We start from the raw sequence: 13,191 nt of genomic DNA on the forward strand, positions 1-13,191 counted from the left end.
TCATTTGGGCCCAAACACTTGTTATTTGTTTTTTTTAGTCTGATAAAGGATCAAACTCACTCCAGAACTCACAATCACTCTCTCACTTTTCATCTCACTCAAACCCTAAACGGTTACATTGCATTGCAAACCTCATTGTGCACTTCAAATTCAATCAATCTCTTTCACTAAGGTTTTCCCTAATTCCATTTATTTATGTTTTAACTTTGTAAATTTCTGATGTATATGTCATTTAGGGTGAATTTGGGGGAATGGGTACATTAGGTTTTGCATGTGGATGTAGATTTGCATGTACCTTAGAACGATGCCTTTCATGATAAATCATTTTGTTCTGAAATAGTTACCATGAGACCTTGGGTTTTTCTGAAATTTCAGTGTTAAAAAGGCAGAACCCAAAACCCGCAAGATTCGCTAACACCTCGCTAGGCGAATCAGTGGCGAACATGACAGTAATTGGATATTCTGTTTTGCTTTCTAATATGTTTTGTGTTTGTGTTGTTTCCTCTCTATGTCTTTGCAGATGGCATCCAAATCAAGCGCGCCTAAAAAGAGAAAGTTCGGGAGCACTTCCCGTACCGTGCCCATACAATTCGACACCGACAAATTTGTCGGGCCAAAGCATGCGGCTAGATATATGACTTTGGAGAAGAGAAAGATTATGCCGGAGAAAAGATTCATAATCAACCCCAAGGGCGAATACCATAGATTTGCCGGGTTGATTCATAGCAAGAAGTGGGACCGGTTAATTTCTCCCCTTGAGCATTATGACATCGAAACAGTGCGTGAGTTCTACGCGAACGCACTACCGAACGACGACGAGCCCTTCACATGGACAACACGGGTGTCTGGCCGTCAGGTTGCATTCGATCGGGACACAATTAACCGTGTCTTGGGTGAACCGCTCCATCTGGGAGCGAATGAGAGAGACACTTACCATAGGGATTTGAGGCTTCACCGGGATACCGATTCAATTTCTGCTGCCCTGCTTTTTGAAGGGAAATCAGTTGAGCTGAACCCATCTGGGGTTCCGATGAGATACCATAGGGAAGACATGATTCCCATGGCTCAGCTGATACTCATGTTGGTTCTCACAAATATAAAACCCAAGTCTCACACCTCTACCGTGCCGATCCCAGTGGCACATATGGTTCACTGCATCTTCACGAATATTCAAATTGATGTGGCGAGGGTAATTGCTTTGGAGATGAAGTCCGTGGTTGAGAGCGGGCTAAAGTCGGGGGCACGAGTTAACTGCCCCCTTGCTTTCCCGTGTCTAATCATGGCTTTGTGCCAACATGCGAAGGTGAAGCTACCCTCCCGGAGTCAAGTAAGGATCCCGCCGGCCATCAATGATAAATATGTGGCCAAGTTTTGCAAGCCTAAGAACTTAAGAAGTGGTGCAGCTACTGGTAATACTGGGACTTCTGATGGTCCTGGTACTTTAGCTTATGGATCCGATCCTTTCCAGCAGACTGTCTGCAACTACAATTGGGATTGGATGGCGGCAACTCAGCGCGCCATGGTTGACATGCACGACTTTATGCAACTGTTGCAGTTGCAGGCATGTGACCCCTTCCGTGATCACTCGATGATGACGCGTGAGCAGTTTCTGCAGAACGCTAGTTGGCTTGTGGACAGGCCTATGTTTGGAGAGGGGGCGGGTGCCGGTGTATTTGGTGCTGGTGCTTCAGGTGGTGCTAAGGATGATGACGATGATGATGATGATGATGCTACCGGTTCTGAAGCCGGTAGTGATGAGGGTTTTGAGTCCTTTGAGGGCTAAGTTTGTTTTATTTTATTGTATTTTTCAGATTTGTTGTATTTTGATTTTGGTTATGTACTTTTGGGGTGTTTTGTCCCCCATGCACATTTTTAAATTTTTTAAGTAATGAGTATTGTTTATGTTTTTAATTTGTGTGTTTGGTTTAAATTTCTTTTTGTTTAATAAATTTTTGGTTGTTGAGTGTCAAACCTTCTAGATTGGTTGCTCCTCAAAGAAGTATCCAATGAAGGTGCATCCGAGCTTGGATGGCAATGATAAAAATAAACAAGTGAATAATGCTAAGGTACATGGTTACCTCCGGTTAGAATTTTAGAATGCATTAAGAACTTTACTCTTTTTTGTAATTGAATATTGTTCTTTTTGTAACATAATTGAATGAATGTTTCATCTAGGACTTAGAACCACAAATTGTGAGGAAACCTCCATTGTACACTTAAATGCTGGATTCTAATAAACTTTGTTGATTCATTTGATTCATGCTTGGTCTTTTATTATTGTGAATTTGTGGAAGCAATTAGAAATGATCAAGGCGCTTGTTTTCTTATGAGCACAACCAGTTCCAAATACAACTTACCCGTGAGCAGAGAGAGTATTCGTTAACCCCTTTGAGCTTAAACAGTTGAATCTCAACTTGAAATAAAGCGAGATGTCAAAAATCTTTTTTCTTGAAACCCGGAAAATTTTGATAATTGTTCTTTTGCCGTAAAAAGTCAAGAGCATTCACTTAGGGTGAGTAAGAAATAAGTTAGGGAGAACGAAAAAGAGAATCGGTAAGTGCCACAACTCTTGAAAAACTGAGCAAGCATTGCAAAAAAAAATATATAGAAAAGAGAAACATTTGTTTTGTAAATATGATGTGAAAGAAAAGAAAAAATAGAAAAAATGAAAATGAATGCTTGCTTGGAAGAAAAATAGTGAAAAACAAAAATTGAGTTGTGAAATAAGAGTTGTGAAGGTTTCAAATGAGAAACAAATGGAACGAAGTTGAGATGTGTGAATAATGTACAGTGAATGTCTCTTTTGCATCGGCACTTTCGTTTTCAATGGCCTTAGAAATGACCCTTGTTTGTAAACCTAACCAAGCTACAACCGGAAAAGTCCTTAGTAATCTTCTCGCTTCCGAATTTCCATTTATACTTGTTAGACATTGTATGAAATGAATTGATTTCTTCATTATTTTTTGGAGAGAGAGATTGTCCCCGCGGTTGCAAACGCGTAATTTCTTCAATCCTTTTTCGAAGAGGATAGATAGGGTGATTCATTCAAGATAATATTGTCGTGGATAGATACATATTTCGCATTGCTATTAAGTTTTAGTTCTTGTGCATTATGTTATTCTAACCATTGGGAACTTATGCCTGGTTGATTTTCTTGTGTTTGAGCCGTTTTATCCGACTTCGGAGAAACCTTTTTCTTAAAGCAAATCCTCTTCTCCTTCAAGAGGCATACTTTGCTTGAGGATAAGCAAGAATCTAGTTGGGGAGATTTGTTAGATGCCCAAAAGTGCTTATTTGAGCTATCAAATGTGGGCATCTTTCACTCCTTTTTATTGCTAAAGCGTTCGAAACCGCCTTTGTTTTAGATGAATCGCAATACAATGTTAAACGATCTTGGTACCTTTGATTTGTGCGTTATTGTGCAGGAATTAGGCATGAAATAATAGAAAATGAAGGCAAAAGAAAGTTGGCAAAGGGACCAAGAGAAGAAATCATTAATCAGCACACTCGCTAGGCGGGTGCTGTGGCGAAGTGCTCGCTAGGCGAGCACCCAGCGAGCATCCAGCGAACATCTCCAGTATTTTACAGTAGCAAACATCAACAAACTCGCTAGACGAGCAGCCAGCGAAGTTGGTATCGAACACGCCCAGACTTGGTCAAAAGTGCAGCCAACACTCACTCGCTAGGCGAGCCATTAGCGAGCTCCCAGCGAGCAATTCCAGTAGCAAAACCTCCTAAGCTCGTTGGAGCGAAGGTTGAAGAGTGGGCTTCACCTAGCGAAGGTTTTGTTCGCCTAGCGAACATGCAAATCATGCAAAGGATATTTCTCTGGGCGCAGGTGCCTCTGGTGCCTATTTTAGGGGCTCGCTAGGCAAACCTTTCAGCTCGCCTAGCGAGCATGACAGCTCAGTAGCAGCACTATAAGTAGCAGGGGCTACTTTTTGGAGCCATACTTTTACACTTCCATACTTTGTACTTTTTTTAGATATTTTCAGCATTGCTCTAGAGATATTTTGTAACCTAGAAACCCATTTTTCTTCATCTCTTAACATTATTCTACAAAATGAAGGTGGATTCCCATCCAATCTCGATTCTTCGACTTGGATGTTGATCAACCTTCAACCGAGACTTGTTGTGCAAGCCACCATGAAAATGAGTGGCTAAGTTCTTCATTTTGTCAAGGTTAGATGTAATGATCATTAGCTTTGTGTGTAAATCGGATGATCTTCATTTGTAAACTCTTTAATGATGAATATATGGTGAAAACTTTGTTTTATTGAAAACTCTTTGTGTTGGTTTATGATCGAGAGATGTTTACCAACTCTTTACCTAGGTTTTCATCCAATCTTGTTTGTTAACTAGAGATAGTAATGAATGATTTTGTTCACCATAAGGTTGAACCAAAAAGTTGTCGTTTTGATAGATTGTGTTAGAGATAAACAATGGATCAAAATGGGAAAACCCACAATGTGTGTTAGAGATAAACACATTGGGAGGACTTTGTGAAATAGTTTGTCATCTAAAGGAGTTTATAAGTTTTGTTGATCGAACATATACATGTAAAGTGATCGTCGAACCCTAACTTTGACAATATTTCTCAAATAGAAAAACCAAAACTTTTACCGTATTTTATTACACTTTTATGCAAGATACTGTGACTAAAACCAAAACCCCCTTGTTACTACGAGTTAAGAATTGAAACAACTGTCGAACCGCGGCGATATCTCACAATCCCTGTGGAGACGATAACAAAAACCCGACACTTAAAACTACACTCAACATGTAGTAAAGTCATTCATCACAAAAAACAAACAAAAATAGGTTAGCCGGGCTATGATGCTCTGATTCTCAATCCTTCTTGAGATACGTATGCAGTAGGGTAGGGCCTGTGCGAGCAATAACTCTTTCTTTTCCCTACTTTGATTTTCTCTCTTTCGCATCGCATATAGGACTTTTTATACACACACTTTAGACATAAATAGCAATCGTGGATCCTGTGGAGTACCACAAACGTGAAGGGGTGCGATAACCTTCCCTTCACGTAACCGGCCCCCTTACTCAGTTTTTTTTGGTTCGAGACTTTGTTTTATCCGTTCCCTCTTGGTTATGCAGTACTACCTTTCCCTCCTCTTGGGATAAAAGTACATAGCTGGCGACTCTACTCTTTTTCCTCGCCACCTCTTTTCGTGTTTGTACTTGGATTCAGGAAATCCGGGGAGCGATAGCTGGCGACTTTGCTGGGGACTTATTTTCCCTAGTGGGCCTTTCCTAGCGTTTGTTTATTGTCTATTATGTGTTATTCATTTATTGCTTTGCATACTTATCTGCTTGCATTGCATCCTATGTGCGCTTTATTGTTTCATGCATACTGTGATGGCTGTGTATCTGTTTCGCTGTTGGGTGGGAGTCACAAGAGGTAAAAGGCCCAATACACAGGCTATGAGTGAACTTTAGGACACCTAGGAATAGAGTGATTCACGGGAAGCGGGTGGTATGGCGCCACTTAGCGAAACATGGTATCACGAGCAGTTCAGATTCTGATGGGGTATTATCGTTGCATACACCTGGTGTGCATATGATGATATTCTTGAAAGAATTGTTTATCCTACGTTTCTCTTGACCTTACCCTGGCCTAGATTACACCCGTGAGTGGGGCGGGAATGAATCATTTACAGGTACTGATGGTGACTTGTTCAGTTGGTGACCGCGTCCTGTTGGTGACTTTTGTTTGGTTCTTGTTGGTGACCGTTGGTTCTGAAGTCTGGGTTCTAAGTTGATGACTATGTTCTATGGTTCCCGGTTCCGAATTCATGCTGAAGTTTTGATCCTGTTCCTTGAGATACACAACCAACCATCCATTGTTTCATCATTTTGCATCATAGCATGTTTACTTTCAAAAAATAATGCATAAAAAAGAAAAAAAGTTAACCCGCATATGCATATCATTTTTTAGGTTTATTCAGGAGTCTGTTCACACCGGGAGATGGTTGCCATTCAAGTGTTGAAGAGGAAGACTTGCACCTACAGCTTTTACCGTGAGTCGTTGACATCTTTGGAAGAATTGGGTAATCTCGTGACCGACCGTAATCAGAAAGTTTTTGATGATCAGTATGGGGATATCTTGGCATTGTTGAAGATGGTGGTTGATCCGATACCTCTGCAGACTTTCTTACAGTTCTATGATCCGGAGCTTCGTTGCTTTACTTTTCAGGACTACCAGTTAGCACCAACTCTTGAAGAGTATTCCATCCTTATGAATGTCCGAATCAAAAATCGAGTACCTTTCCAGGATGTGCCAAAGGAGGTGGATTTCAAAGTTGTCGCTAAGGCTCTTTACTTGAGCATCAAGGAAGTGAGCGATAATTGGAAACCAAGCGGTGATGTTGTGGGCTTATCCTTGAAGTTCTTGGTAAGAATGGCTAAGGAAGAAGCAAAGAAAGGAAATTGGGTAGCTTTTAACGCTCAGTTGGCTGTCATGATTTATGGAGTTATTTTGTTCCCTAGTATGCCTAGTTTCGTGGACCTGGCAGCAATCACTATTTTCATTGGAGGAAACCCGGTGCCTACCTTGTTAGCTAACACCTATTATGCGATACACAACAGGCATGGTAAGTGTGGAGCTATCAGGTGTTGTCTCCCGTTGCTACTCAAGTGGTTCTTGTCTTTTCTACCAACCAATGGACCGTTTGTGGATACTCAGAATACTCACAAATGGACTCAGAGGATCATGTCGCTTACATCTTATGATATCAAGTGGCAAGCTTATAGGATTAATGTGCGCAACGTCATTATGAGTTGTGGAGAGTTTCGCAATGTTCCACTCATAGGGACTAGGGGTTGCATCAACTACAACCCAGTTCTTTCTCTCCGTCAGTTGGGTTTTGTCATGAACGAAAGGCCGCAAGATGTCGAGATAGCCGAAAGTGTGTACTTTGAGAAACGGAGCGATTCGACAAGATTGGAGCAAGTGGGAAGAGCTTGGGAGAATATTGGTATAAAAGATGGATCTGTTTTAGGGAGGAAGTTTGCAATTGCTATGCCTGCTTACACTGAGTGGGTCAAGGAAAGAGTTGGAACTTTGTTGCTACCATATGACCGGATGGAACCATTACAGGAGCAACCGCCTTTGATCCTTTCTGAGAGTGTGCCTGCTGAGTATTACAAACAAGCCTTAATGGAGAATCGCCAGTTGAAAGAAAATGAACAAGAGATCCAAATGGAGCTTTACAAAGCTAAAGCTGATAGGCTGAATTTGGCTCATAAACTCAAAGGAGTGCAAGGTGAAAGAGCTAGTAGATCAGGAAACAAAAAGAGGTCATATGATGAGATAGAAACAATGTTGGATGAAGAACACCTTGAACGCTTGAGATTACAAAAAGCGGAAGCCAATTACAAAAAGAAGTTGTTGAACTCAGGGTCACCGATTGATGGATCAGTGCCAGTATTTGAAGACTCTCATTTTTGAAGGACGACTTCCCTAGTTTGTCTTGTTGTTTATTTTGAAGATCACCTCCAGGATTGTTGGATGGGATTCCTTGTTCTACACTGATGAACTGAATCTTTGCTTGAACTACATTTGTATGAATCTTATTTCTTATGCTTATAGATGAGATTATTGATGTCTCACTTTTGCTTGCCGTCTAGTGTATGTTGCTTCTTTGTTGTTTATGTTCCGCTTACGAGTACAGGTTGCCATTTTTCAAAGGTGGACGAGACTCTTGAATACCTGAGAAATGATAAAACATAGCATACGCATCATACGCATCATACACATATCATTCTTGCATCATTACAGGTGTTTTGGAAGAGGATTTCTCATTCTGGTTCCCGTTTCAGGCAGGATTGCTGAGCATCGTCTGCACCGTTACGCAATAAGGCAGAATCAAGAGAAGATCATGGATCAAGTTCAAGCAGAACTAGCAGAGATGAGGACCAACATGGCCCAGTTCATGAATATGATGCAAGGGGTAGTGCAAGGGCTAGAGGAACTCTGAGCCTTGGCCCAGAGACAAGAAACTGTGATTCCCCCTGTCGGTCAGAATCCTCCAGAAGGAGCCCCTGTCAATGACACCGCTGCTGCTACCGGCCCTGTCAACAACTATGTTACTGGTGACGAGTTGCGTGGTATTAGAATCGATGGACAACCCATCATTACAGAGGATGCTAATGCTCGAGCGGCACGTGCCCCAGTTCACCATCCTTCTCATTTGGTTGACAAGCATGAAGATATGTTCACTATTCCCCGTGATGATGATGAATTTGGAAAGGCGGAAGAGAGAGATAGAAAGGTCGACGCCCTTGCTGAAAAGATTCGCGCCATGGAGTTCCAGAATTCTTTGGGCTTTGATGTTACTAACATGGCGCCATCTTTCGACAAGTACAATGGCACTTCTTGTCCCCGAACTCATGTGCAAGCTTACTACCGGAAGATATCCGCTTATACTGATGATGAAAAAATGTGGATGTACTTTTTCCAAGACAGCTTGTCTGGAGCATCTTTGGATTGGTACATGGACTTGAGAAAAGAATCTGTCAGAAGCTGGAGAGAGTTAGGTGAAGCTTTTCTGAGGCAGTACAAGCATAACATGGACATGGCTCCGAGCAGAACCCAGTTGCAGAGTTTGTTTCAAAAGACTGGTGAGAGTTTCAAGAAATACGCCCAGAGGTGGCGCGGGCTAGCTGCGAGAGTACAACCTCCAATGTTGGAGAGAGAATTGACAGATATGTTCATTGGAACCCTACAAGGTGTTTTCATGGATCGTATGGGAAGTTGCCCATTTGGTAGTTTTTCGGATGTTGTGATTTGCGGAGAAAGAACTGAAAGTCTTATCAAAGCGGGAAAAATCCAAGACCCTGGTTCTTCAAGTTCTTCAAGTGCTAAGAAACCATTTTCAGGGGCACCCAGAAGGAGAGAGGGTGAGACAAATGCTATATATAATCAGAGAAATGGAAACAGAGGACAACAATACCGTCAAGTTGTTGCTGTGACTATTCCAGCAACCCAACCTCAACAACCACAAAGACGACAACCACAATAACAACAGCAACGCCCATTCCAACCAAGACAAAGAATTCCAGATCGTCATTTTGATCCGTTGCCAATGACTTATGCTGAATTACTCACTGAACTGCTCAGGTTAAAGTTTGTTGAACTTCGCACTATGGCTCCATTAACAAGGATTCCCGCTGGTTATGATGCTAATGTCCGTTGTGATTTTCATTCTGGTGCGCTAGGGCACCACATCGAGAATTGTCGGGGTTTTCACCATAAAGTTCAAGATTTGATTGATGCCAAGACGATTAACTTTGCTCCTACTCCGAATATGGTGAATAATCCTATGCCTCAGCATGGAGGGCCCATAGTAAATGGTGTGGAAGATGGGGAAAATTTGAACTTGGTAGTCAATATTAATGATGTTCAGACTTTGTTGTTTGTAGTGAAGGAACATCTGCTTAGAGGGGGAGTATTCCCGGGATGTGACAAGAATTGTTCAGATTGTGGTAATCATGAAAATGGCTGTGTGAAATTGAAAGAAGGTATCCAGGAATTGATGAATGAAGGTTGTTTACAGTTTGATCAGAAAGGGTCGTGTACTTTCACTAGTGCTGGATTGATGAATCACGGGGATGTCTTTGCAACATGCAATGAAGACGGTGACAGTGATTGTGATATGGATAATTGGGTGCGCCCGTGTGCTCCAGGGGAGAAGATCAACAACTGGATTGCTGAAGAAATAGTCCAAGTTACTCTTCAGACAGAGTAATTTTATTTTGTTTTTCATTTTGCATGAAAGCCCTACGCTCTGCCCAGGGCGTAGTGGTTCATTGTAGGGCCACATCATGTTTTGAATTTTCAATGATTACCATCAATAAAGGACGTTTTGCAATCAAATTTGTGCTCACTGTCTTTCTGTTTTTACTTTCATTTTCAAAACAATAAAAATGGCAATGTTTTTTTGTTTTTCTGTGACTTTCTTGAACTCTTTTCTAAAATAAAGCATGAAACATCGTTCGTGCAGAATTGATCTTGCGGATTCCATTAAAAACAGTTCTGTTATGGCTCAGTATGACTTCGATAATCCCATTTACCAAGCCGAAGAGGAGAGTGAAGAAGATTGTGAACTCCCCAAAGAATTGGCCAGACTATTGAAACAAAAGGGAAGGGTCATTCAACCTCCTCAGGAAGAGTTGGAAGTCATTAACCTTGGTACTGAGGACGCAAAGAAAGAGATCAAGATAGGGGCTGCTTTTGAAGAAAAGGTCAAGAGAGGGCTGATTGAAATGCTGCGATAATACGTCGATGTCTTTGCATGGTCGTATCAAGATATGCCTGGTTTGGATACAGATATTGTGGTGCACAGGCTACCTCTCAGAGAAGATTGTCCTTCAGTAGAGTAGAAGCTTCACAGAACTAGTCCTGATATGGCTGTCAAGATCAAAGAGGAGGTTCAGAAACAGTTGGATGCAGGTTTTCTAGCAGTTACCAATTATCCCCCTTGGGTGGCCAACATCGTACCCGTGCCGAAGAAGGATGGTAAAGTCAGGATGTGTGTCGATTACCGAGATTTAAACAGAGCCAGTCTGAAAGATGACTTCCCATTACCTCACATTGATGTATTGGTCGACAACACTGTGTCGCAACGCGAAAAACAACCGGCAGAAAAAACACAGAGCCGCCGCCGTGCGTTATTTATCCCAAAGGAGGGAAAGGAAACGCTCGAAGTAAACCTGAAAAAGGGAAAGGAATGGTCTTACGACCAGAGATTGCAAGGCACGGGAGTCGGTTACGCAAAGGGAAGGTATTAGCACCCCTCACGTCCGCCGTACTCGACGGGATCCACGCTCAAAAGAATAGGAAAAGGTTGCTGATAAACTGCTCAAAGAATGCACACACTGGAATAACAAAACAGGCGAAAGAAGATGGAGGAAGCGGACTCGGTAGGATGTTGCATCCTGGGCCTACATAGTTTATCAGAAACAAACATCAGAGTCGACGTAGTTCGGGGAAAAGGGGAACAGGCTCGCTAGGATATCGCATCCTATGCCTACGTATCTCATCTGGAATGAGAATCAGAGCTGTCGTAGTTTGGCTAACGCACGCCGAAACAAAACACAACACAGAGACGCTGAGACGTCAAAAGAAACACTCAACAAGGAAACGGAATGCCAATAGCTGGGCTTACATCCGACTCCAAACAAAGGCAAACAAGGAAACGGAATGCCAATAGCTGGGCTTACATCTGACTCCAAAAAAACAGCACAAGGAAACTGAATGCCAATCAATGGGCTTACATCCGACTCCAAACAAATAAACAATCGCTAACCAGCGAACACCAAAGGTTCTCCAACTGACAAACTAAAAGGGACTCTGGAACTCGGACCTACTAGCTGTCAAGCAAAACACACACCTGTCATACCCCGATTTTGGTCCTGAATTTTTTATGTTTGTTTAGCGTGCTTGGCCTAACCTTACTTTGGTTTTTACATGAGGATTGGTCTTGGTCCAAAGTCATGGTGTTTGTTCATGTGCATTATCAGTCAAGTTATTTTCTTTTCAAGAGTCAAACATTCAAGTTATGATTAAACCAATTGTGAAACCAACTTCAAACCATTTTGTTAATCCATTTCAATTTTATTTCATTACATTTGATTCCATACAAAAAATACACAAAAATTGACACTTTGACCAATTGTTGACTTTGGTCAACAGTTGACTTTTTGGTCAACTTTGACCAAAGTCAACCCAAATTCCTCATACTATTTTACACTATTTTGATCTGCAACGCCGTCACGAATCCAACTCCAATCTCCGATTCTCACCGTTCCGCCGCTTTACAACTCTTCGATGGATCCTCTTCAAGTTTAGAAGAAGCATATGAGGCTCTAAGAGTATTTGAGATACTTGCGCTTGAGAATAAGCCTGATGTGAGCGTAACCGCTTGTCAGAAGGTAGTGGAAAATCTTGGGTCGTCATCCTCTCTAAAGGATCTGTTCTATGCCTTAAAGGTCAATGGCATTTTAAAATGCAAGGTTGATAGGGGTGTTTTCCAGGATATTGCTTCAAGACTTCAAGCTACTGTCAATGATGCAAGTGCTTTGGTTGACACGTACTATACAATAGGAAGTTTGGTTCTTATGAAGGATCAGGCACCTGATGTTGATGTGCTTCTTGCTGATGCTGATGGGACATTCCATTCAATCAAGGCTTTGAGTCAAAGTGATGGAAGATGGCGCTACAGTTCTGATAATCCAGAATCTAGTACCTATGCTGCTGGATTAGCACTTGAAGCACTGGCTGGAGTCATCTCATTAGCATCTTCTGAAACTGATCAGTCTAGGGTAAATACGGTGAAAAGTGATATATTGAAGCTCTTTGACAGCATCCAGAAATATGATGATGGAACATTTTATTTTGATGAGAAGTTTGGCAGTGGTCGCGAGCGTCAGGTTTCTCTTTCCACATCTTCTTCAGTTGTTCGAGGGAGTACATCATTTGCTGCTGTAACTTCTGAAAAAAATAGATCTTCCAGGGGATAAAATATTGGGTTTAGCAAAATATTTTTTAGGCATTGGACTTCCAGGAAGTGCCAAGGACTTCTTCAATCAAATTGAATCATTAGCTCTTCTGGAGAGCAAAAGGGTTCTCGTCCCATTAGTGCTGTCACTTCCTGCAACAGTTTATTCATTGTCTAAGAAAGATCAGCTCAAGGTTACGGTGAATACAGTACTTGGTTCAGCTGCACCGCCTCTTACAGTTAAGCTTGTCCGAGCTTTCCATACCAATGCTAAAGATTCGGCTGTTGTCGAGGGCAAGGAACTCCAGTATGATCAAAGTAGTGGACTTCATGTCATGGGCTTCCCAGATAATGTGGACATAGGAACTTATGTGTTTGTTTTTGAGACGGCGCTTCAAGATTCTGGTAGTGAAAATGATCATGCTATTGGAGGCCAAATTCACGTGCCAATATATGTCACTAGCATTGTTAAAGTTAGCAACGCAGAAATTGCAGTTCTTGGCAGTGATCTTGGAAGTGATGAAACCCAGAAAACGCTAGATTTGGCTGGAACTGTTGTTGTTTCACTCTCAGCTAACCAACTTCAAAAGTTGCGTTTTTCTTTTCAGTTGACAACCACCTACCCCTGACCTGCCATCATTCAAGGAACCTGCATCAAGCCAACATCTAACCTAAC

The 13,191-nt window shown here is 41.8% G+C and overlaps 1 pseudogene; it reads left to right on the forward strand.

Moving 5' to 3' along the window:
* Window positions 1-1,498: 1,498 nt before the first annotated feature.
* LOC127094609 (dolichyl-diphosphooligosaccharide--protein glycosyltransferase subunit 2-like) lies at window positions 1,499-13,144 on the forward strand (annotated as a pseudogene).
* Window positions 13,145-13,191: the final 47 nt, after the last annotated feature.

Source organism: Lathyrus oleraceus, chromosome 6 (assembly GCF_024323335.1).
Source record: "Lathyrus oleraceus cultivar Zhongwan6 chromosome 6, CAAS_Psat_ZW6_1.0, whole genome shotgun sequence".
Classification (NCBI taxonomy): Eukaryota; Viridiplantae; Streptophyta; class Magnoliopsida; order Fabales; family Fabaceae; genus Lathyrus; species Lathyrus oleraceus.